Raw genomic sequence first — 27,885 nt, 5'->3', positions numbered from 1 at the left:
AAAACTTAGGGTGCTGAACATTTCCCATATATATATAATATATATATATATATATATATATATATATATGGGTCCCTTTCAGCAACAAACATTTTGACAAACATTTTGGCAAAACATTTTTCAAAACATGGGTTAGAGGTTTTGGAATGGGCTGATTTTTGGTGAGGATGATCTCTACGGTGAGGAGATCATCCTCATAAAAAATCAGCCCATTCCAAAACTTCTAGCCCCATGTTAACAGGTTGAAAAATCGTGGACCGTCCATTTTTTGTAAACCATTTTTGATGGGGTTAGAAGTTTTGGAATGGGCTGATTTTTGGTGATGATGATCTATTCCCTGTAGAGATCATCCTCACCAAAAATCAGCCCATTCCAAAACCTGTAACCCATATTTTCAAAAATGTTTTGCCAAAATGTTTGTCAAAATGTTTGTTGCTGAACATTTCCCTATATATATATATAGGGAAATGTTCAGCAACAAACATTTTGACAAACATTTTGGCAAAACATTTTTCAAAATATGGGTTAGAGGTTTTGGAATGGGCTGATTTTTGGTGAGGATGATCTCTACGGTGAGAAGATCATCATCACCAAAAATCAGCCCATTCCAAAACTTCTAACCCCATCAAAAATGGTTTACAAAAAATGGACGGTCCATGGGTTTTCAACTTGTAAACATGGGGCTAGAAGTTTTGGAATAGGCTGATTTTTGGTGAGGATGATCTCCTCACCGTAGAGATCATCCTCACCAAAAATCAGCCCATTCCAAAACCTCTAACCCATGTTTTGAAAAATGTTTTGCCAAAATGTTTGCTAAAATGTTTGTTGCTGAAAGGGACCCATATATATATATATATATATATATATTATATATATATATATATATATATATAGAGGGAGCGGTTCGGCAGCCCTAAAGTTTGCCAAGTTTGGTGGCAAACATTTTTTGTAAATCACTTTTGATGAGGTTAGAAGTTTTAAAATGAGCTGATTTTTTGTGAGGATGATCTCTTCACCGTAGAGATCATCCTCACAAAAAATCAGCTCATTTTAAAACTTCTAACCCTAGTTTACAAGTTGAAGAATCGTGGACCGTCCAATTTTATAAATCACTTTTGATGGGGTTAGAAGTTTTGGAATAGACTGATTTTTGGTGAGGATGATTTCTTCATCATAGAGATCATCCTCACAAAACATCAGCTCATTCCAAAGCTTCTAACCCATATTTTGATAAATGTTTGGCACCAAACTTGGCAAACTTTAACCGTCGCCATATATATATATATGGGGACGGTTAAAGTTTGCCAAGTTTGGTGCCAAACATTTTTCAAAATATGGGTTAGAAGCTTTAGAATGAGCTGATTTTTCCAAAGCTGATTTTTTGTGAGGATGATCTTCATGATCATCCTCACCAAAAATCGAGTGCGATTTTGTTGACGCACAGTTCGGTGACCAAGTATGACCTCGCTATTCTATTGGAGGATTTTGTGCGATTTTTTTTTAAACACATCTTTTTCTATCTTTCACTAAAAGCCCCTAGTTATTAACTAATTACAAAGACCTCCAATAGAAACCACTACCCGGTGATTTTGAATTTAAAATATCAATTTAATATGAAATGGGAAATACTTCCCTTACAAACATAATAAACTTTAATACTTACATAAAATGTTTGGCACCAAACTTGGCAAACTTTAGGGCTGCCGAACCACTCTCTCTCTCTCTCTCTCTCTCTCTCTCTCTCTCTCTCTCTATATATATATATATATATATGGGTCCCTTTCAGCAACAAACATTTTGACAAACATTTTGGCAAAACATTTTTCAAAACATGGGTTAGAGGTTTTGGAATGGGCTGATTTTTGGTGAGGATGATCTCTACGGTGAGGAGATCATCCTCATAAAAAATCAGCCCATTCCAAAACTTCTAGCCCCATGTTAACAGGTTGAAAAATCGTGGACCGTCCATTTTTTGTAAACCATTTTTGATGGGGTTAGAAGTTTTGGAATGGGCTGATTTTTGGTGATGATGATCTATTCCCTGTAGAGATCATCCTCACCAAAAATCAGCCCATTCCAAAACCTGTAACCCATATTTTCAAAAATGTTTTGCCAAAATGTTTGTCAAAATGTTTGTTGCTGAACATTTCCCTATATATATATATAGGGAAATGTTCAGCAACAAACATTTTGACAAACATTTTGGCAAAACATTTTTCAAAATATGGGTTAGAGGTTTTGGAATGGGCTGATTTTTGGTGAGGATGATCTCTACGGTGAGAAGATCATCATCACCAAAAATCAGCCCATTCCAAAACTTCTAACCCCATCAAAAATGGTTTACAAAAAATGGACGGTCCATGGGTTTTCAACTTGTAAACATGGGGCTAGAAGTTTTGGAATAGGCTGATTTTTGGTGAGGATGATCTCCTCACCGTAGAGATCATCCTCACCAAAAATCAGCCCATTCCAAAACCTCTAACCCATGTTTTGAAAAATGTTTTGCCAAAATGTTTGCTAAAATGTTTGTTGCTGAAAGGGACCCATATATATATATATATATATATATATATATATATATATATATATATATATAGAGGGAGCGGTTCGGCAGCCCTAAAGTTTGCCAAGTTTGGTGGCAAACATTTTTTGTAAATCACTTTTGATGAGGTTAGAAGTTTTAAAATGAGCTGATTTTTTGTGAGGATGATCTCTTCACCGTAGAGATCATCCTCATAAAAAATCAGCTCATTTTAAAACTTCTAACCCTAGTTTACAAGTTGAAGAATCGTGGACCGTCCAATTTTTGTAAATCACTTTTGATGGGGTTAGAAGTTTTGGAATAGACTGATTTTTGGTGAGGATGATTTCTTCATCATAGAGATCATCCTCACAAAACATCAGCTCATTCCAAAGCTTCTAACCCATATTTTGAAAAATGTTTGGCACCAAACTTGGCAAACTTTAACCGTCGCCATATATATATATATGGGGACGGTTAAAGTTTGCCAAGTTTGGTGCCAAACATTTTTCAAAATATGGGTTAGAAGCTTTAGAATGAGCTGATTTTTCCAAAGCTGATTTTTTGTGAGGATGATCTTCATGATCATCCTCACCAAAAATCGAGTGCGATTTTGTTGACGCACAGTTCGGTGACCAAGTATGACCTCGCTATTCTATTGGAGGATTTTGTGCGATTTTTTTTTAAACACATCTTTTTCTATCTTTCACTAAAAGCCCCTAGTTATTAACTAATTACAAAGACCTCCAATAGAAACCACTACCCGGTGATTTTGAATTTAAAATATCAATTTAATATGAAATGGGAAATACTTCCCTTACAAACATAATAAACTTTAATACTTACATAAAATGTTTGGCACCAAACTTGGCAAACTTTAGGGCTGCCGAACCACTCTCTCTCTCTCTCTCTCTCTCTCTCTCTCTCTCTCTCTCTATATATATATATATATATATATAATATATATATATATTTTTTTTTTTTATAAAAAAATGAGAAAATACTTAAGATCTCTTATTAACCCAATCAAGAATGCGTGAAAGTCATTTGCTTTTGTCTAAAAATTTTTGTGACGAAGACATTATTTAATAGAAGAAATTACTAAAACAGATATTTGTTTTGCCAAAATTATTATTTTTGTTTTTTTATTGGCATTGCCAAAAGAGTCCGACTAGGCTTACCAAGTTGGTAAGGATTTCACTCTGTCTTAGGGTCCTTGGGCTCATTGTGGCATCCCAAACCATGATTCGACACTTCAAGGTTGTAGGACAAAATTCTATGAACTTTGAAAATAAATTCTAAAAATAAGTTATATATATTTCATCGTTGAATTTTAATTTTAAATTTGGGAGTTAAGTGGAATTTTAAATTTGGGAGTTAAGTGGAAGTTCGGTAGCCATCCATTTTCAAAACCTTGGATCATTTTTAAAATGTTAATTTATTATCTGAGTATTTTCATAAAATCTAGAGGGCTATGGTATTGAATTGTCAAATGTGGTAAGGAAAGAGTTAGGGTGGCCAAAATTATTGAACCAGTCATGTTGTTTTTAGTATTTATGAAAATGGCTACAAACCTGATTTCATAATTTTACTTTATTTTTACAAAATAGGTTATTTGTGTACCATCATTCTACTGATAATTTGATGAATTTACCTTTATACCCTTGAGTTGGACGTGAGTAGTTTCATTTAGAGTCGGTCCATGCAGGGGCATGAATAGACTGGGATAGGGCTGGACTTTAGCTTGCCCATTATTGGGGATTTAAAAGTAACCCAAGCCTGGCCCATTTATTAATTGGCAAATAAATTAACACAGGCCTTTTAAAAATTACAAGAAAGTGTGTGTGTGTGTGCGCGCGCGCGCGTGTTTGTAAGAGAGAGTTGGGCCAAGTGGGCTTGCCCAAAAGGTGCCCCAAGCACATGTCCAATCCACCGGAAAATGAATGAGGGCCAGCAACTAAACAAGAATGTAAATTATATTGATTCCTCCTTGAATGAAGATGGGGTTTATATACTTGCAATGGCCAAGACTCTGATCATGATTTATTTGGGACCAATCTAATAAGGATTGAATCCAGAAGTGATCTGGATTGGGTTTTTATTTTTATTTTATAGGATCTCAATATTAAAATCAAAATCCAATCCATCAACCATCAAATCATTTCTAGATCGGATCTCATCAGATTTGAAACACAAATAAATGGATTGGTTTCTCCTGTCTCAATAAATAATACAAGATCTTGACCACTTAAATATAAAAGGGAAAATTACTATTTTGTGTGCTGAATATGATGAAATTCCGAGTCTAGTACACTGTTCATTTTTATTCCCAAAACATGTTTTCGAGCAAGGTCGCTAGTAGGTGTAGACATTTTATTTTTGCCTAGACCAAGCTGAAGAGCACCAAAAACCTTCTGAGAAAGGGCTTGACCCAAGGTAATTTTCAAGAAGGTTCAAAAACCCCTATTTTCAAATAACCACGAGGCTTGAAGGCCCTTTTTCATATTCTAGAGTCAAGTCTGACAGTACTTAATCCTTGGCCAGGCTTAATTTTAAGCCTAGTTGTACCTCAACTTTCGCCAAGCATATTTTTTTTGCTTGGCCAAGGGTAACTTATGTCCAGGGGTATTTTTACCTAATCTAAAGGTGACCCATGGTCAAACATAATTTTTGTTTAAGTCGTGGTTCACTTAAGACCAATTTTGTTACAAGCCCATATGAGCTCGAATTTTGTTAGAAATAATTATCCTTTAACCCACTCCTTTATAGCTTTTCCACCAAGAAAATCCCTTCATTTTACTCTTTTTTTCATCCTTTAATTCTTCAATAAACCTACCATCATAGTGTTATTATAAATTCTCTTTTTCTTCCAACAAAGACATTTTGTCAAATTAGTCTCCACATAAATGTAATTACTACCCTAACCTCACCTTGTTAGAACTAAACTAAGATAGATTATCTTTATGTCCCTTAAGTCTATCCTTAATTCTAGAAGGGTCAATATAATTAGACTAAGTTCTAGAGGTTTTGATAACTTTGTCTAACTTATAGATTTCTGTAAAACTTGTGCGTAAAGACTAGATTGACCCTAGATTGTTAGAGAGTTAATTAGGCTAGATGACCTTAATGTTCAAAATCACAATCCATATTTACATGCCATTTAACCTAATTCTCTAGGATTTGACCCAAAACTAGTGACCTAAGACCCTTCTACCACTACGTGAAAACTATAAAAATTGGAAAAAGAAATTGTTGGGCTTCGACTGATGAATTTTAAAAACCTAAATTTGACGGGTATGGGGCCACGAATTTTGAGTTATCAACCTTTCACTTTCTCAGTCTCTATGCAATTTGTTTCCCTTCTCTCACTCTCTCGATCAATTGTGAGAAACTCTCCCTCTCATTCTCTCTTTTTCTTTGTCTCTCTCTCTCTCTCTTGATTGTGAGAAACTCCCCCGATTGCGATAAAATCCCCCCCTCTCTCTCTCTCTTTCTCTCTCTCGATTGTGATTAAGTATAATATCTCTATGTCTCCCTTGATCTCATATATATCTCTCTCTATCCGATCGCTCTCTCTTTCTCTCCCTCTCTCTGTCTCTGTCTCTGTCTCTAATCTCTTGATCTCTCAACACTAAAAATGAAGTGAAGAAAAAGTCATTATGGAGATAAAATCTAAGGTAAATTGGAGCCTTAAAATGATCTCTTGATTTCTCAGGTTGGTGGATACATAACGCCGTTGAGGTTATTGAAGATGAGATTTAGGGTTTATGATTCCACGAGCTCTTCGATCTCTAAATTGGTTTTAACTCTTATTTACTTGGATATGATTTTGATTTTTTCTGTGAATCTGAACAGTGAAGATCTAGGTTCATGATCTCAGAGCTAACTCAAAGCCAGATTTGTTAAGCCAGTTGAATGATCTGAACATAGAACTCGTTCTACTCCGTGTCTCTAAGGTCATTGGTAGAGCCCCCAACAAGTTATTTCTCTAACCTTCTTCTCCCGATTTTAGACCTGTAAGTCTCTTTCTCACATGCGCACACGTGAATCACATACTTCATTTCCCAACTAAAAGGTTAATTTTTTAATTTTTTGCTGTAGTTTATCTCCTTTGGGTTTAATACCAAAATCAAGCAAAGGTTCTCTCCTCAATTCTTAATATTAGGTTAAATTTCTACTTTCATAATTGATGATATAATATTGTTTCCATGATTCTACTTATACGAATCAATTTTCTTCCAAAAACTTCTAGAATATATTAAAAACAAAAATCTGATTAGATGAGACTGCAATATGTAGGATGGTCATTAGTTTAGTGCTGATGGAACCATAACAACATTAATTATATATTATTGAAAGACCAAACTAATAATTGGAGAATCTATATATGATGGCTCTTTTTCAATATTGACTCCTAGATATACTTAGTTTAGTTAGAGAAATACAAGCATTGAGCTTCTCCATTCAACCTCAATCCAATAAGATTCCCCACTTTTGATGACCTTCACTCGATGAAGTTTACGTTCCAAGCACTACCACTCGTGGAGTACCCGTGGGTATCTTTAGTAAGTATTACATCGTGAGAGGTGTAGCCAACTATTACCAGAGTAGAGGAAAATTTTAATTTATGTGAAACCAAACACAAATTAGAGCTGTGTTTTGGGTTTCTATTTTAAATGTGTAGCTTCTAGTTAGAGATCTCAAAGTTAAAAATTAAGAGGAGAGTAGGAGAGGGTTAGATATTAATGTTCAGTTGATACCGTGAGTTCTTTTGGAAGATCTTTTAAATGGGTCAAGCATTCGTGTCAAATTTTGACACATAAACTGATTTTTGTGCACCTTTTTTGAATTTCTATTTTTCTTTCCTTGCAAGATAGTAACTAATATTTATCGTATAGTATGAGTTCTATTCTACCTATTCCAAGTGATTTCTTTTTCTTTAAGCATATATATATTATGCATATACGTATTTTATCTATGGGTAAATGATACGAATTGTAAGATATGCAATTACGTATTTCATTTATCTTTATATGGGCATAAACATTTCTTAATTTTCACATTATTTTGTGTTGTTTTAGACTTTGAGTCTACAAATCCTATTTTTTTAGGATTAGTAGATTTTGACACTTTCTATATGTGTCAAGCTCATCTTTATCGCTGCAACATGGAAATAAGTTGCATCTGGTGTATTGTAACTCGTCCTCATTTTCACAAGACAAGTTTTTTAGCTCAACTTTGATGGGTGCAATAACCATTAAACAAAAGGAGATGGGTAAGCAACTTAGTTAAGAACATGGGAAGGGTTGTTGTATTTGGCTGTTTTATTCTATCTTCTTTTTCTATCTTTGAGGGTTCTAATTTTTGGGGAGATAGATGCGTATAACAGCTCCCGATTTTATAAATATAGATCTCTAAGATTGTAAAACCATAGTAATTATTCTTGGTCTGATCTGTAGACATAGGCACATTGTCAAACCACATAAATCCCCTTGTGTTCTTGTGTGCATTTTTTGTTCTCTTTGCTCTTTGTTTCTTTCATGCATTTGGAAGAGTATAGTCAAGAAATTGCCTTAACTGAGCTTTAAATACTACTATTTTTGCTTCAAGATTACTTCTTTTTGGGGAAGCTTGAGCAATGTCATTGGCTTCCAAAGGAATGACTTTTTCTGGTGGTTTGAACTTAGGTCAACTGCATCCTTTGGAGTACATACAACATCTCTGATTCATTGGTGAGGCAAGACGGGTAGTATTCTGCATTTTTAGTAATGATTTGATAAATTGACTACTAGTGTATAGATCATGCTTTGAAAATGAGTCAGTCATGATGACCAATCAATTCTCAATCTGAACATTTTCCCATTATGTCTTTCTTGATCCATTTTGAAATATTAGTAATGTATTTGACATCTACTCATGTACACTGGACCCATTTTGATTTGGAAGGGGAATGGCATTTATATCCTGATTTATTTTTGGAAGGATAATGTTTTTGTTTTAATATGTTTATACTTTATAGGATAGCTAATTCTAAAAACTGATATTTGGATTCAAATTATTTTTCTTTTTTCCACAATGCATGATCCTTGGAAACAAACTTGCACGAGTAAGATTTAGAAAACTTAAATATTGGATTCAGTGATGACTGAAGTCAGATTTAACTAGAATCTTGGCTTGGGTGGACATTTGATAGAGCTGAGGCAAACAGGTTGATACATGCATAGGAAAATTGTTTTGCTTACTCATGTCTGGATCGAATTAGGTCTATTTGGCACTCATTATTATTCAAATCCCATCCTATTACAAATTTATATAGTTTGTCACTCGAAGAGATTATGTCAAGATACAATTTTTTTCCCTTGTTGTTGAAAGTTAGATAAAAGTACATCGTCCTTACTCATTCAACTTGTAGATGCCTTCAACGTTGACGACTCCAAGTAAGGAGTGGATAATGAAACCTAGGTTATCAAATGAATACCTCAAAGGTGTATATTCTTTCATAAAAAAAATATCGGTTAAGTTACCCATATTGGTTCCTTCTTTATTGGGAGGATTTTATTTTGATAGATAAATGGAAAACACAAGCTCAGAGGTGGAGCATGTGAGGTACGAGGAAATTGTGGACAACTGATTTGTCACTATCTAATAGGAAAGCTTGTTAAATGCACCTTGTTCTTCTTTTCATTGAGGTAATGATTTTAAAGTTTATTTTTAAAAATCACGGTATTTTTTAAGAGAAAGGCTTTAGGAAACACCATAATTTATTCATTTATGTCCATTATTCTGCAAACAAATAGTAAGCAATTTAAAAATTCTCTGGTTTAGGTTCTCTATCAATTAAAAATAAAATCTTGAGTTCTAGAATTATTACATGTTAAAATGTCTTTTATGTTGCTCTCTTTATTTCTTGTGTTGGTGTAGACACCCCATTTTTGCATTCGCCTAATTAATCAACTCGTCAACCCGATCGCAATGATTCTCAATAATGGATGATTATTCCAATGCTTTATTTGTTACTAGATATATTTTAAAAATTCAAATGAAGTATTTCAAACTAACAAAACTGTAGAAACCACGCCACGCTAGGAAAATATAACCCCAAAAAGTAAAAATCATCTTGCAGACAAAAAGAAGCTCCACGGTAAAAATCACTAAAAAATGACCAAATTATCAAAATACCCCTAACATCAAAATAACCTTAGAACCCCTCTTATGCTTAGGAAAATCCTTTCGAACACATAAAATAGCAAAGTGAAATCAAATAAACTATTTCGCCAATTTTCACCAGATTTGACAAAATTATAAAAATACCCCTCATAGGATTCTCGATCATTTCACAACAAAAAATTTCATAAATAACACAAACCAATAATCCCATTGAATTCCTTACGAAAAATTGATTCCGAAACATCCTGGAACATCGAAAACCAACTTGAAACGTAAAAGTTCTCTTCGGAGGCAAAATGGTAATTTTCCACTTAAAAAAAATTTTAATTTTTAAATTAATAAATAAAATTTTAATTAACATAAAGTAAAACCTTAATAAAATTAATTTAAAAATCTAAACCAAGTCAATCTCATAAGACTTAAGTCAAAACCCTAATCTAAAGAAACCAAGTCAATCGCATAAGACTTAAGTCAAAACCCTAATTAAATAGGAATCAAGTCAATCTCATAAGACTTAAGTCAAAATCCTAATTAAAACCTTAATCTAAAGAAATCAATTCAATCTTATAAGAATTAAGTCAAAATCCTAATTAAAACCTTAATCTAAAAAGACCAAGTTAATCTCATAAAACTAAAATCAAAATCCTAATTAAAACTCTAAAAGAAACCTAATCAAACACTAACTCTACCCAAAAGACTCTATAAATATAGAACCTCCACAACCCAATTTTTTAAGTTAAAATAAACCCTAGAAAAAATAGGTCAAAAAGTCTCCCTAGCTTTCCCTAAACCCTGCTTTTGAAATCCTAACTCCCTACTTATCATCCAAGCGTCAGCTTTAACTCAAAAAATATCAAAAAACCTTTAAAAATACTTAGGAATCCATAAAAAAATTTAAGAAATACTCAGATCTAAGAAAGAGATACTTGATCTTGAAGATTCGAAGCAGATCCAATGACGAAGTAAAAACAAAGAAACTCGTACAAGGACGCTCCCTGTTGGTACTGAGGGAACAAATCATTGCGATCATCTAGGTATTATTTTTTACTTTTTTATTTATTTTAGGTCTTTTAGCAATGTAATCTATTTTTTTGGGAAATAGTAGAGACTGGTGTTTGCTGGGCGGGGTTGGTGCCTAGCACCTTCCAACCCCGTAACATGATCCCCGGACTTAGTTTTTTTTTTAAATTAGTTATTTTTATCCATCTTGAGTCAATGTTCGGTTTCGAGATCGAAATAACTAAGTGGCGACTCCCAAACCTCAAAAATCAAAAGTAGATCCGTACACCCCGCGGATCGAGGACGTTTTCAGTGGCGACTCCGCTGAGGATTATTGAGGATCAAATTTAAAAAGCCCCAAGTATGGGAACATTGCCATTTAGACCTAGTTTTTTTTTAGTTTATTTGATTCGTTTATTTTTGGGATTGTATTATATTCTCTCGACATCAGTTTTAGCATATTATTATGAAATATTATTTGCTATGATTCAATTTAGGGTCATTTGGGATGACCCTAAATAAGCAGGATATTGAGAGGATGATGATGTGGAAAAATGGGTGTTGACCCATTTTTATTTGATTATTTTGGGGATTTGTATTATCCTTTATTGGTATCCTTTGATTCGATTTTGGATACTTTAATTTGGTATATATTTTTTTTATGGTTCAATTAGGGGTCATTTAGACCGGCCCTAAATAATGAAATATTGAAATTGACCTATAAGTTGATGATGAAATAATGATTATTGGACCATGGAGATTGTTAAAAAAAGGGGGATCTTTTACTTTATTATTCATCTTTTTTTTAGGTGTATGTCGATCTGTTTTTGGATAGCAAAAGATTTTTTTTTAAAAACATGTTTGATCTGTCGTTTGTCAATATTTTTTTTACTTATTTGTTTTTTTTTTAATATATGCAGTTTTTTAAAAGTTGTGCTGTCTATTGACAGCTACAAAAATAAAAAAAATAAAAAGTTTTTCTTAAAGGTGCTGTTAGCCAACAACACCTACTCTTCGTTTTAAATCAATTTTAAGTGTGGTGTGCCAATAGTAAACTATTTTATTTTTAGTTCTATTTTCTTCTCCCATGAAAGAAAGGAGGGACATCAAAGAGAGGGACGTCTCTTTCCTTTGTTCATCTCTCTCTCTCTCTATGGACTCTTGTTAATGGCGATTTTGAGATTTTTGGTTTGGATTTTAATAATCTTCCGTTTCAATCTCATAAGCAACAATGGCATCTACCATTTCTTCTAGTAATACAACCCCAAGGGTGCTGTGTGGGCCCATTCCGTATCTAAGGATTTGATCAATTAGATCCCATTCGGACCAGCGATCTACCCTTCCACAACAAAACCCACAAACCCTCAAATTCCACCTCTTATCTCGAAAAATTCTATTCTAATGGTGGACCGAATGTGAAATCCAACATTTTTCGATCTGTAGAACAAGCTGAAAGAACCCAATCGATCAGAGTGGTGAAGTGATTTGGCTGACAACCAGCCCATTCATGATTAGTCACATTCCTGTGACCAGTCCCACTACAACGGTGATCCCCATTTACTACATCTCCATTACCAAAATCGCCTTGGTGATCACCACGGATAGAACCCCGAGATCCAACATAGCCACCATTTCCTGCTGCTGAGCAGCGATTAGTTACAATGGGTCATTGTTGTCGTCATTCCCCAATACATCGAAATGGTTTGTGGTTGCCATCAATCCTCTCCCTCGACCGCACCAAACAGTCCCTTACACTCACAGTCGTAGAGAGATTCTCTTGGGAACTCTATTTCTTCTTATTCATTGCATCTCCATTGTTATAGACCAACCGCACAACGAAAGAGTCCAGAAGAAATGAGAGAAAAAAGAGAGAGTAGAAGAGTTTTTTTTTTTTTTTTGGATAAATAGCATTTCATTAATAACAACACTAGGCCAGTCGAGGTGACCAACCTAGCAAAACCTTACAGATATGATGCTACTTACTAGAAATACATCAAATCCCATCCCAATTGAAGATAAAATCTTCAAAGAAGATCCCCCTAAACTCCTTATAGACTTTGGACCAATAAAAGATAAGACTCAAGATGGACATAATTGTTGCCGTTCAATCTTCTTGTTTTCCCTAAAAAATATGCCTATTTCTCTCAATCCACACCCCCCAACAAATTGTGAATTGTGTAATGCTCCATAATAACCTCATCGCTCCACCAAACGAGAAACCAATCGACGACCAACATGTGAAGAGGACCTTTACTGTTTTCGGTAAACAAGTTATTACTCCAAATAGCTTAAAGAAGTGAGCCCAAACACCATGTGCAAATTTACAAAATATATTTATTTATTTAAAAAAAAATATATTTCTCTAATTGGTTTTTGTTGTTGTAGACTTGTAGTGAGGATTGTGTGGTGTGTTCACTACATGCAACAAGTGTGTGCGTCTGTCCTTTGGCAGCAAGAAAAAAGTGAAAAAAAAACGTGTGGGTATGTGCTGTTAGCAACAGTAATAGTGGAAAAAATGGGTTGGAAGTCACGTTATGAGTCATGCTATCATGACTCACATAGTAAGATTAAAGTCTTACTAAGTGCCATTAGATCCACTTGGATTATCAAATTAAAAATCCCACATCACTGTTTTTTGTATTTAATGGAAAATCTCCACTTTGAAAGAAAAATTCAGAAACAACTCTTTTGATGTTGATCATGGGTATCAAAAATGAATGGTTACGATCTCCTAAATTTAAAATTAAAATTCAACAATGAAAATTAACTTTTATATTTCTAAAATCTCATAATTTTGTGCGCTATAACCATGTGCCGTTAGATCATGTTTTGAACTTTAGCATGGATCTCCATTCCATACTTTGACATCACTAATTTTTTATATCCATAAGAAAATGCTAGTCTTACTAATTTATTAAGATTTCTTTCTTACTAAGAGTCATTGATCTCACCACGTGGCACTCAAAAAGATGATCCAACACCACGTGCTTATGGCGGATGAAATTCTGAAAATTTTTAAAGGAAAACTTTCAAGAAAATTTTTTAAATTAATTTTCATTTTGAACTTTGATTTTTAAATTTGAAATTTCATAATCACTCATTTTCAAAATCTTGGACCTAAATTTCTCATTTTTAGAATTGATTTTTTCTCTTTTGGTCCAAGTTTTTTTTCGTCAAATCTAAAAGGCCATGACATTGGATTATTAATCACGTGGGCCCAATGATTCTTTGTAAAACTTGAAATCTTGATGTGGTAGTCAAAGTAACCTAAGTTCTCATTAAGAAGTTTGTTGAGTAACAATTTTTTTTTTTAAGAAAAAAAAGGAAAAAAGATATTACTCTTATCTCAACAATTATCACACTATCCTTAATTCAATATTAATTAAAATCTCGATTTATTTTGGGTTACCCAAAGTAACCCCTAATTGGACTATAAAAAAAAAGTCTTTTTTTTTTACTAAAAATTATTTGCTTGTTTCAATGATTGGATCCAATTATTAGTCCTTGTGTTGAATGCCTATCTAATGTGCCATAATCTTGATTGAGATATATGTTTGATTGCTTATTTTTTATCCTAATGTGAATGTGATGGGATATGATTGGATTGATATTTGTCTTGATTAATATTCATGTGGTATCAATGTTGTGATGATATGATCTGGCTCATGGGCCCATTTATTCAAAAAATGGCCCAGACACACCCCACCCTATTTGGCACACACCTCTAACACGTTTATTTTGTTGCATTGCACGTTTGCATGTCCCTTATAGCCAACGTGGCATTAGTATATGGCCCAATCTCCTCGTGAGATGCGACGTCATGTATGAAAATCACAACTCCAGTGATGTACGTTTATGGTATATAAAACTGGGGCATTAGTACAGTTTGATCAGCTGACACTGAAAGGTATATCAAGGCACCTAGGCTGGAGCGATATGAGCCTTTGTCCTATTGTAAGCCGCAAAGTCACATGTCCTGATCGTCAACCCGAGACTCGTACCTATACGGCATATCAAAATTAATCTAAGTTCACCAACTGCACTTCTATGTTAAAATCGGTGCCTAAGCAAGATCCAGCTCCGCTGTACCCTACTGTATGAGGGGGATAAACAACGTCTATTTTAGATGAGAGGTATTTAAGTGGGTACTTGCTAAGTATCGTACGCCACCTCTCAACTCGGGATTAAACTGACTGTTTTTTTACTTCAGAGATTTGAGTTGGAGTCTTAGATTATCACCTATATGGTATATCAAACCAAGTCACCACGTATCAAGAGGTATATAGGTGCACTTGGGCAAGGGTGGCCAGATGAATTGCATTGCATATAGAAAACCTAGAGTCTAGAAACCTTCCTATAGATCACGACCCGAACCGATTATGGGTGTTCCCGGGTTGTTCTATTCAATCTAACCAACAGGTAAGTGGGTGGACCGATCCAGGATGTTACAAGTAAACCCGCAATATTAGTCGAAAATCAACTTAATTGATTAACTATGCTCGTTCATTGGGTTGAACTTAGTTTACATCAAACCAACCAGTTAGCCCAATTGAAAATAGGTTTTATTGAATTACATCGAATCAATTAGACCGATTGGTTCTTGGTCATAAAATACTCTGTTCCTTCCAATGGATCTGAATAGTTCATAGCTAATCATTTGGCCCATTTGGAACAAGCATTTTGATCATCTTTTACAAAATCAAATGAATCAATTGATTACAAGCAAGGAAAAATCTAATTTAGTTCATTAGGTTTGATCGGTCTAAATAGAACTAACAACTCGATTGAACGCGTGGTTTCATTCATGGAACTAGTCAAATCAACAGGTTCCTATTATTTCATTATGCTTGATCTGATCAAATAAATTAAATTTGTCACATCACTGTAGGTCATTATATTAATCTCTCATTTTGGTAAACCTGATAATAATAAAGGATGAATCTGGATTCAATAAAGAGGAAAATATTTTATTTCGTCGAAATTGATCTAAGACATTCTACATCATCCTATTTTATGTCTAGTCTTCTAATACATCTTTACTTCGATTATTTTTTCAAGTCATCTAACTGGTCCCTAAGCTTAGTCTCTATTGTTTGGTCAAATCCTTTGCCATTATTGATCGTGATCTCTAATTTGTTTCCGAAGAATCATTAATCTTCAACACAGCTAATCTACGTTAAATCATGTAAGATTTTGTGAACCACATGAATTATGCTTGCTAATGCCATCCAATGGGGGCATGCCAAGATAACGAAGATAGACATGGAGGGAATTCAACGACTAGAATCGATACTTCAAAAAAAATATGAATTACTAAGGATGCTTAAATACGACAAAACTTCCTGTCCAAGAACTCACCTATGTTCGTATGTTGAGGACATGCATCTTCGGGGTTTAGGGAGTGAACAAATGACACAATTATTTTGCATCACTCTCAAAGGTCTTGCTCTTGAATGACTTATATTGTTAATATAGTTTCGACTTCATACTTGGGAAGAAATCATGGAAGAGTTTATGAAGCATTTTAGTCTGAAGGTCGCTAACTCAAATCCAACACAATCGACAGTTAATGTTGTTAAGTGATCCAAGCCTAGAAGAAAGTTTGATAATCTCGGGATGACCTTGAGGATGTTAACAAAGAAATGACTATTACAACCTAGGTTCGTACCCAATGCCCTTCAAAGTAATAACGAAAGTCACCAGTTCTGCGAGTTTCACCAAGTTACAAGTCATTACACCGACAAATGGATATCTCTCCGCCATGCTATTCAAGACCTCATCGACGCAGGGAAGATAAATTTTACGTGAAATGTTGAGTCTACTGGATAAAACACCAACTAGTTATCCTAGTCTTTCCATTATTTCTTGCCTCGTTAATTTTCAAGTAGTGTCAAGTTTCAAAGAGTATTTCTTTTTACAAGAGTCATTGTTCTAGGTTAATAATGGAATCCTTCCATTCCAATGAAATAAAAAGATTCTTTCGATTATCATGTGTGAAACAAGTCTTCAAATTTTTGAAAATGAATTTGATTAAAAATTGAATCTAAGGATAATTCTTGAGAAGTACGAATCAAAACTGTCCAATTCCTAGAGGAACATGAGAAAATAATGGACTTACTTAAGAAGTTAAGAGATGTTTTCGCATCATCCTATGAGGATACACCTAATGTGAGTACTAATATTTTTCAACAATGAATCTTTAGTCTAATGATATGGGCAAGACATATATCTCTACAATCGAAGGTTATTCTGACAGTTCGAAGACATATCGCACCTCGAGGGAGTCATGATCAATATATAGGAAATTCAGAGCATGAATTACACTCAGAAGAATTGAATGTCACTAATGAGTTCAAATACTCAAAGTAATCCATCAAATTGGATTAAACACTTCAAGATCACAACGTTCAAAATTTATGATCCCAGGTATCAAGGAAAGGAACACTATGTAATAGATGCCAAAAAGGGGACATCAAGCAAGGGGCAAAGATTTTTTCTTTAGAAAAAATACTATTTCTAAGAGCCAGAATTGAAAATCAGCACTATAAAGGAAGGCCACCTCAAGTACTCAATGTTAAAAAATGAAATCACTCGTTCAGAAGTTTGAGTCCAACTAGGACAGATCAATTATCATCAAAGAGATCTTATAAGGTAAAGCATTAACTAACCTCAATCAAATTATGTGATACCCTATTTAAGGAGGTCTTTCTTTGATTGATGTACTTTTCCCAATCTCACCCTTTTTCAAAAAAAATATTTTCTTTTGCTAGTCCCTCTATCTAATATGAAAAGATAGCCATTTTTTTACTAAACCACACCAACCAACCAACCTAGTGGAGGGTATTTCGAACTGCGTTTAGACCTGATCCCAAACTAAATTGGGATACGTAGGCAACCTGAGAAGTTACTTCAGACCCGGTCTAAAAAAAAAAGATCTATACTCTCAAAATAAACACACAAAAAAAAATGAATAAAGAATGGAATATTTTTCGAAGAAAAATCTTTCATCCAAAATATAGAAGAAAGAAAATCAAAAATGCCAAACTAGGGGCATTTAAAAAAAATTACTTAGAAATGGAGAGTATATTAGACTAGGGGCATTATTTTGGGATCTTGAACCATATATCCTTTCTTTCTAAATCCTTCTAAGCCCACCTAAAAAGTCCTCTTGGGTATTAAGCAAAATGGTTCAGGAAAGTTCGTGCTATCGCCAATAAGGATCGCTCAGCAAAGAAAGTAAAGCTTGCTAGGTTGAAAACCCGTAAGGGCGACTTAGGCACAAGTCAAGGCAAAAATAGAAAAAAATCAAAGCTCGTTAGGTTGAAAATCTAAAAAGGCAGTCTAAGCAAAAAGAAGAGTATATGGAAAAATAAAAAAAATAAAAAATAAAAATTCTCTAGCATGCTAGATTGAAAACCTAGAAGGGCAATCTAGGTAAAAGTTAAGGCACCATCAAAGAAGAGTTCGAGAGGAGAATCTAAGAAATTTCCTTCAAAGTTCGTGCCGTAGTAGAAAGATCAGACGAAGGACAATATCAAAGTCAAAATTGATAAAAACTCAGAAGACATCGAAATCATCTTTGATTTTCGAAGGAATGTTCATCTGATTAAATGATCTGAAAGGGAGAAAGACAGATTAATTTCAAATTTCGAAAGAAAAATCCAAACTTTCAATGTTCATCAAATTTTGAATTTTTCAAATAATGTTCATCTATTCAAAGTTGCACATATGATGCTCTTAAGAGTCTTAGAATTTCAAAGGATGAGGTCATTTGAGTCAAGCATGTTTTTCTATTCTTTGACATCTCTAAATAAGGGCATTTTTTTAATCTCAGTCGTAGAAGTTCTTATTATGTTTGGTGTGTTCAAGTTGTCCGTTGAACAATCTTGAGCTAATAAAAATTGACCATCTCAATAAATCCAGATATTATCAAATCAGGTATATAAAAAAAAGGAAATTCTGATTTAAAGATCAATTTGGAATATGTGCCCAAAGAGAATGAGATGCCTAATATGTTTTGAATAGAAGTTTTCAAGGTTTTTCTTTTTAAACGTTCTTTTCATTAGTGTTTATTCAATTTCTTGTTTGGGGATAAAAGTATCGTCAAACTCGTTGATAACTCAAATTTTTTTCGGAGGTTTTCTTAATCTTCCATTTTTATTCTACTTAAGATTTTTCCAAATTCATTCATTATTTCCCTGATTTATTCATTACTTCCCAGATTTATTCTCAGATTCATTCATTATTTTCCTGAATCTTTCCAGATTGATTAATTTTCAGATTCAATCTTTCTTTTCTAGATTCATTTTCAATCATCCTTTCCCAAATCTATTAATTCCTAGATCTATTCATTCTTTTCTAGATTCGTTTTCATTCATTTTTCCTCAGATTCTTTTTCAGATTCATTCATTCTTTCCTAGATTCATTATTTCTTTTTTAGATTCATTCATTCTTCCCCAGATTCTTTTCCAGTTTCATTCATTCTTTCTTTGATTCATTTATTCTTTTTCAGATTTATTCATTCTTTCCCAGATTTAATAATTCCTTCCTAGATTCATTTATTCTTTCTCAGATTTATCCATTCTTTCTTAGATGTCGCCAAGGATTTTTTTGGATTTTGTTCAGTTGTCGTTGAGGGTTATCTTGGATTTTGCTCAGTTGCCACCAAGGTTGCTCAGATGCCGCCGAGGGTTATCTCAGATTTTGCTTAGTTTTCGTCGAGGGTTATCTCGAATTTTGCTCAGATGCCACTGAAGGTTATCTCGAATTTTGCTCAGTTGCCGCCAAGGGTTTTCTTGGATTTTGCTCAGATGCTGCATAGGGTTATCTTGTATTTTGCTCAATTGTCGCCAAGGATTTTCTTGGATTTTACTCAGATGCCGCTGAGGGTTATCTCGGATTTTGCTCAGATGCCGCAGAGGGTTATCTAGGATTTTGCTCAATTGTCGCCAAGGATTTTCTTGGGTTTTGCTCAGATGCCGCCGAGGGTTATCTCTGATTTTGCTCAGTTGCCGTCGAGGGTTATCTCGGATTTTGCTCAGTTGCCGCCAAGGGTTTTCTTGGATTTTGCTCAGTTGCCGCCGATGGTTATTTTGGATTTTGCTCAGTTACCACCGAGGATTATCTCGGATTTTGCTTAGTTGCCGCCAGTTTTCTTGGATTTTTCTCAGATGCTGTCGAGGGTTATCTCGAATTTTGCTCAGTTGCCACCAAGGGTTTTTTCAGTTTTTTCTTAATCAGTTAGCACCGAGGGTTTTCTCAGATTATGCTCAGCCAGTTGCCACCGAGGGTTTTCTCGGATTATATTTAGCCAGTCACCACTGAGGGTTTCTCAGATTATGTTTAGTCAGTTGCCACCGAGGGTTTTCTCGGATTATGCTCAGCCAGTTACCACCGAGGGTTTCTCGGATTATGCTCAACCAGTTACCACCGAGGGTTTTCTCAAATTTTGCTCAACGAGTTACTACCGAGAGTTTTCTCAGATTATGCTCAGCCAGTTAGCACCGAGGGTTTCTCGGATTATGCTCAGATGTCGCCGAGGGTTTTCTTGGAATTATGCTCAGATACCACTGAGGGTTTTCTCAGAATTATACCTAGAATTATGCTCAGATGCCGTTGAGGGTTTTTTCGAAATTATGCCCAGGTTTATGCTCACTTATACTCAGTTGTTACTCAGATTTTACTCAACTTTGTCTCAGATTTCAAGAACGCATAATTGCACATTTTTAATCATGGAGAATTTTTTAAAATTTAAAGATCTGACATCGTCAGTAAGAACTCACGCTCAAGGACCTGACAACTTTTTAGTTCGAGGAGAGTTTTACCCTCAAAGATCCGAAAGCCTCGACGAATTGTTAAATTAGGCAATAAAATGAACTGTCACTAACTTTGACATTCAGATATCGTATTATCTACCAAAGTAGATTTGTTATCTAGTTTGCTTCAATCCTCTGCCAAAGAGGGGCATCTGTAGAGACCCCATTTTTACATTCACCTAATTAATCAACTCGTCAACCCGATCGCGACGATTCCCAATGATGGATGATTATTCCAATACTTTATTTGTTACTAGATATCTTTTAGAAATTCAGATAAAGTATCTCAAACTAGCAAAATTGTAAAAATCACGCTACGCTAGGAAAATATAACCCGAAAAACATAGAAATCATCATCTTGCAGACAAAAAGAAGTTCTACGGTAAAAATCACTAAAAAATGACCAAATTACCAAAATACCCCTAACATCAAAATAACCTTAGAACCCCCCTTATGCTTAGAAAAATCCTTTCGAACACATAAAATAGCAAAGTGAAACCAAATAAACTATTTCGCCAATTTTCACCAGATTTGACAAAATTACGAAAATACCCCTCATAGGTTCGCGATCATTTCATACCAAAAAATTTCATAAATAACACAAATCAATAATCCCATTTAATTTCTTATAAAAAATTAATTCCAAAACATCCTAGAACATCAAAAACTGACTTGAAACGCAAAAGTTCTCTTCGGAGGCAAAATGGTAATTTTTTAATTTTTAAAATTTTTTATTTTAAAATTAATAAATAAAATATTAATTAACGTAAAGTAAAATCTTAATAAAATTAATTTAAAAATCTAAACTAAGTTAATCTCATAAGACTTAAGTCAAAATCCTAATCTAAAGAAACCAAATCAATCGCATAAAACTTAAGTCAAAACCCTAATTAAAAAGGAACCAAGTCAATCTAGTAAGACTTAAGTCAAAACCCTAAATAAAATCCTAATATAAAGAAACCAAGTCAATATCATAAGACTTAAGTCAAAATCCTAATTAAAATCTTAATCTAAAATGACCAAATCAATCTCATAAGACTAAAGTCAAAACCCTAATTAAAACCCTAAAAGAAACCTAATCAAACACTAACTCTACCCAAAAAACTCTATAAATATAAAACCCCCACAATCCAATTTCTTAGGTCAAAATAAATCCTAGAAAAAGTAGGTCAAAAAGTCTTTCTAGCCTTCCCTAAACCCTAATTTTGAAGTCCTAACTCCTTACTTATCATCCAAGTCTTAGTTTTTACTCAAAAAATATCAAAAAATCATTCAAAAATACTTAAAAATTCATAAAAAAATTTTAGGAAATACTCAGATCTAAGAAAGAGGTACTTCATCTTGGAGATCCGAAGAAGATCCAATGACGAAGGAAAAACAATGAAACTCGTACAAAGACGCTCCCCGCTAGTACTGAGAGAACAAATCGTTGCGATCATCTAGGTATTATTTTTTACTTTTTTATTTATTTTAGGTCTTTTAGCAATGTAATATGTTTTTTTAGGAAATAGTAGAGACCGACGTTTGTTGGGCGGGGTTGGTGCCTAACACCTTCCAACCCCGTAACAAGATCCTTGGACTTAGTTTCTTTTTGTAGATTAGTTGTTTTTATCCATCTTGAGTCAATGTTCGGTTCCTAGACCGTAATAACTACGTGACGACTCCTAAACTTCAAAAATCAAAAGCGGATCCGCATACCCCGCGGATCGAGGGTGCTTTTAGTTGGGTTATTTGTTGCTTTAAAAAAAATTATAACTTAAATCTTAAGGCTCGTCTCATTATTTTTCTTTTTTCTCAAACATCCAATGCTAACAATGCATTCTATGTAGTCCAATGAGAGCATTTGAAGACTTTGTGGGGCTCGCCGCATAGGAATCACTGGGAGGCTTGTGATTGTGTTGGCACTGATGTTATCCATGAGTTGGAATATGCACATTACCTTATGAACCAGCTAAGGGAAACTAGCAATATAGTGTTTCTATTTGCCAAGGTATCATTTTATTCACTCTTGTGATTGTGCGCTACTTTAGATTGTCGAGATGTCAATCTGAATTTTTTTCGTATTAGAAAATTTATAATGCAAAATCGCCAAATACTATGACACAAGGTAAATGAGTGGTTATAGGATTTTCATTAGTAACTGTGATAGCAATCAGACAAGTCCTCCTTTGTGGTTGGTTTTGAGTTTTGTTTTTTCCTTACATTTATTTTTACCTTTCACATATATTGAAAGCCTCTTTGTTGACTTGTTTTTAGGCTCATATCTTTTTTTCATTACATAAGTGTAATGAATTGCTAGTGAACATTTGCTGTTATTGCCTTTGTTTGCTTCGGTGGTAGGGTAATGATCACATCTGATATGTGTGTTCATTGTTAAAAGAACTATGGCTAGAGAAAATTTAAGGTGTTTTTATTTAACTTAAAACATAAAGTGGAGGTTTTGCAAAGCAAACAAAACTTCTTAATAACTTAGTGGTAAGATCTTTTTAGGCTCATAGATGTTAGTTTTATCTTCTATCAAATCAATCTAATTGAACATAGAAATTTTTAACAAAGTCTAATTGTGCCAGCACAAATCAGACAGACCCATCAATAAATAAAAAATAGATAATATAATTAAGATAGAAACATTTGTAGAAATGCAAGACCAAGCCTAATAGGTAGTAAACCACAAGAAAAATCAATTGAGATGACTTTTGAGTAAACAATTTCTAAATATTTTAAAACAGTTTAAATTCAAGAGAGATGTTTTCTTTATCAGTTTATTTGTTTACTATTACTATTATTATTATTATTATTATTATTATTATAATTTTTGAAAGAAATATTATATTGAAAAACATGTTTTGAAATCATCATTTCAAAATAACCAGAAGACTTTGGCTCTAGACATAATGAAATAGAATATCATGATCGGTTTAGCCAACCCCATATCTTTAGGATAAGGCGTTGTTGTCAAAATAAATGGTGTGAAATTGTCATTGCACACAACATAGCAGAGTGTGAATGTGTCACTCTCGCAACTAAAATAGTTGCATACCATTTTCATCCTCATTTTAGACCCTGGAAAAAACTAATGCAACCAATACAGAGATAGTTCAGATAAGGATCACTACTTGTTGAAAGGGATCGACAAAAACCACAATATTCTATACAAACACCAAACCTCTTTACAAAATCTCTTTAGGATTAATTATTCATTCCTCATATAGCTTAGTGGTAAGATCTTGTGGAGGTTGTTTCCAAGGTCTTAGGTTCAAATCCCTTGAACCCCTTCTTATGCTAGTTTAGGTCTGCCTTAACCCTGCTGACCTTTCAAAAAAAAATTTGTATAAAAGTCTGACCCAAGGGAGATGCAAGCTTGAGCAAGATATTTTAAGAATCTCATCCATACTAACTGAATCCTTTAAACCCACTCACAAACATTGTATAATCTAACACTTGGTAACCCTTACTCAATTGGGTACCTCAATCCACTTTGAACTTTGGGCTCTCACTAAACGCACATCCATTCTCTACTTCCTTACTTAGTCGTTGTTCTCATTTCACACTTTTGGGTTCCCATGAATGTGACACCTTTGCTTTTGTATTGGACGTTTCTCTTTCTTAAATGGATAATGTATGTGTAGGCAAAATTTTGTCAAACCATGAGTAGATGGCTTCCACATTATGGGTTGGTTGAACAAAATTTTTAAAAGTTTTAGCCATAAATTCCAAAAGGGCAACATCATGGGAAGCTTGGAAATGATAGAGCTTAGATGAACCTTCTAGTTTTACTGTAATTCAGTTATTGCATCTTGTTGGGATTCTCTTTTATCTCCCATGCTCAACTTACTTGGTCAGGGTACTATGTTCCCTCACATTTAGTTGGAAAGAAATACATAGTTTATAGTTTTGGAGTTAATTGATGAATTCGAGATGCTATCGAGTCTGATAGGGATAGATTCCTGTTTTAGATTATATTCTTTATATCCTATGAACATATCATAGCCTTGGTTAGATGATGGGTTTGTGATTTTTAAATGTTAAATTGCTCCTTTCATATTAGTGTTTTTCTAACTTTTTTTGTGTGGAGGTACTTGAATACATGATGCATTATTTGAGTATGAAGATATAGATCGAGCTATTGCAATTTCTCTTTCAAAAGAAGATAAAAACAAGGAAAACTATGATTGGTGAGTAATATGGATATTTTGTGTGATTGTGAATGCTCTTGGCATTCTTTGATTGCATGACTATATCTTATGTCTTAACACAAACAAGTAATTTGATCGATGACTAATACTAATTGCATTTGAGTATGGTCGGTGGGTTTAATCTTTTTTCGTGTCTATATATAGTCTTTTATGGATGGGTTCACTGACTGAGAATCTGAACATTGGATTGGTGGGGCTCTAAAGAGTGTGTAAACATGAACTGAATTCTAAGATAATGGTGCAATTTTTAAATTTATACTGTTTTGTTTATATATATAGGCATCATGCATGATCTTTGTTTACATAATGCGGGACATGTGTATCATTAAAATGTTGTCTTCCTGGCCTGTTAAGAGATGCAACTTTCAGTAGTTGCCTTTTGTAAGTACCACCTCTGAAAAATTTTCTGTGATGTTGAGAATTTGATTTTCAATTCCTTAGGTCTTGTTTTTAAATTTCAGTTATTGAGTTATGACAAATGTTTTCGTAAGATGATACTTGTTATAATATTTTTTCTTTGATAAATGCTTTTGTTTTAATTCATTTAGGTTTATTACAAGATTGGATTGTGACACGTGACTATGGATGAAAATCACAGAGAAACAAGATCAGTTGGTTGTAAATCAAGAACTAATTGTAATCAACATGGCTTGGATGTGAATTATCTAACAAATTGGATTTGCAATTATATTTTGATTTTATTTAATGAAATATAGTTTCAATGGATTGCATGGCAATAGTTTGAATGACTGGATGTTGATTGTTGGATGACTTGGTGTACAGCTGGATAACATATATTTTTTTGTAGGCTTTCCTAAACTACAAAAATAAAAATAAAAATAAATAATAATAATAATAATTTTTATTAGATACAATTCAAGTTGAAAGTTGCCCAGATTTGTTGGCTTACAACTGTCAAAATTTTCCTAGACAAATTCTATAGTTTTGGGCAATTGCATTTTTAGTTAGTTTGACGTCTTTGGGCCGTCAAAAAAGAAAAATTCTACATTGAAAAATTTGACTGTCAAATTTGATGGGATGGTCCATCAAATTTTGCAAAATTCGATGGCCCTCAACTGTCAAATAAGGCACTTTTTCACATAGTGTACCCTCTTCAAAGAAGTCTTTAGAAACTATAGCATTTTAATATCCTGTCCTTTTGATCATCATGATTGGTGAGACCTATAAGTGAATAAAAGACCATCAAGTCCAAGGATAGAAGATGTAATTTGAGTTTTCTTTAGAGGTTTAATATAATTATTGAGAATCCTAGGATTTATGACAAGTTTATCCCCAAGGGTCTCCCAAAATCCTATAAATAGGACCATCATCTAAGGCAAATAAGGAAGGAGCTTAAGTGATCTAAAATTTTATCCACGTCTCTCCTTAAAGTCCTCTAGCCTGCCCAAATTCTGTCTGAATCCCTTTCCAAACACTTAAGAATATCTAACCAAGAAAAAGAAGAAGAGATCAATATGGGATTTCAGTTATAATTTTCAGGTTTTATATGTAATTTTCTTTTCTAAACCTCCCTCCTCTATCTATTACCCTTCTTTATATTTAAGCATGTTTACTTTTATGCTTTCTTTATTTATGTTAATGTAGATCTTAATTTGTTTTAGTGAGACTTTGAGGTAGAGAATAAAATCTCTTAAAGGTAATTTCCTCTTATAAGCCCTCAATAAGCTCTTAAGAGTATTAGATTAATTGTTAATTTACTTTTTAACAAGCTTTAAATTCTTAGATTAATTACACTTTATTTTTCTTACAAACTTTAAATTCTTAAATTAGTTGTTATTTACTTTTCTTGCAAGTTTAAATTCATAGAATAGAGATTTTCTTTTTTTATTTCTTAATGACTTAAAAGCTAGAAAGTAATTCCTCTTTAGAGGTAATCTTCTCTTTTTAAGTTCATTATATGCATACACTATGTGCATATACATCACAATATTTTCTTTACAATGGCTATGGGTCAAAGGTGGATATCTATTTAGATCTACACCTAATTCTCTAAGTTAATTAAAAAAAAAAAAAAAAATAGTCTCAAAAAGGACACAACTCATGTATAAAGTCTTCAGTCTTTCCATGATGGTGTCTAACTCATGAACACCTCCAAAAGGCTAAACGAACAAAAAGATACTCTCAAATGAGCACATAACCTCTAAAAAGAACTTTGAGATCTAAGAAGATGAAATCCATGTGAATTTCCACTTAAATCCTAGGTTCATAAAAAATTCCGACAAGCATCTTTTTTTGTTTTTAACTTACTGATCATTATCTTAATTTGTTCATTTTCTAGAACTAAACTATAGTTAATTTTTTTTACATTTTTCTATAATTTCCTTTATTTTTAAAATTCAAAAAAAGTTTTCTAATATTCACCTATGGTCATATATTGAGAATCATCTTACAATGGGAAGGACAAGGTACCTAATACATTCTTTATCCTTCAACTGAACCTCCTTACCTTAGATTTCTAGTTGGACATTTCTTCTTTATTTTTGGATATGTGAGTCACTACAAGTCAAAAAACAGATTAAAAAAAAAATCTTTTATAGTATCCATTCACATTTTAATTAAATAGTGATGACTCCTAAACCGGTGTAGATGAGCTCAAACCTCCCCAAAGGCTTTGAAGTCCATGTATCTACAATAGGTATTATAATGTAAAGGGATGATCTCACTGATGAAAAGTGATGAACTCATTGATAATTACCACCAATCTCATTGTAAAAAATAAGGATATTTTTCTTTAAATTTACTAACAAGATTGTCATTTTTTTATTAACGAGATCGTCACTTTAAATTAGAATAGCTACACGCGAACTCACTTGAAAACATGTGTTGGGAATTAAAATGAACCGTGTACTAGAATCGGAATTGCAAAGTTGTGTACATTTTGGGAAAAATCACAATATAAAATCCAATGCTTAGGATTTTATACATATCCCGATGATACTTTTCTTAAGGATAATTTTCAACAGTTAGATTTTATGTTTATATGGGTCTATGGTTCCAGGACATGGTTGATCCAGAATTTGATAAGATGAGTTGTCAAATCTGCTCTTTATTGGGCTCCAAATCCTCCATCCAGATCTGAAGTTATTCAATATGACCGAATCAGACTTTAGATCTGATCAGATCAATGACAGCCAAACAATGTACAGAATCACTGGGAATATTCTGT

This window comes from Akebia trifoliata, chromosome 13 (genome assembly GCF_017979445.1).
Source record: "Akebia trifoliata isolate Shusen 1 chromosome 13, ASM1797944v1, whole genome shotgun sequence".
NCBI classification, from domain to species: Eukaryota; Viridiplantae; Streptophyta; class Magnoliopsida; order Ranunculales; family Lardizabalaceae; genus Akebia; species Akebia trifoliata.
Note: the sequence above shows the minus strand (reverse complement) of the source record.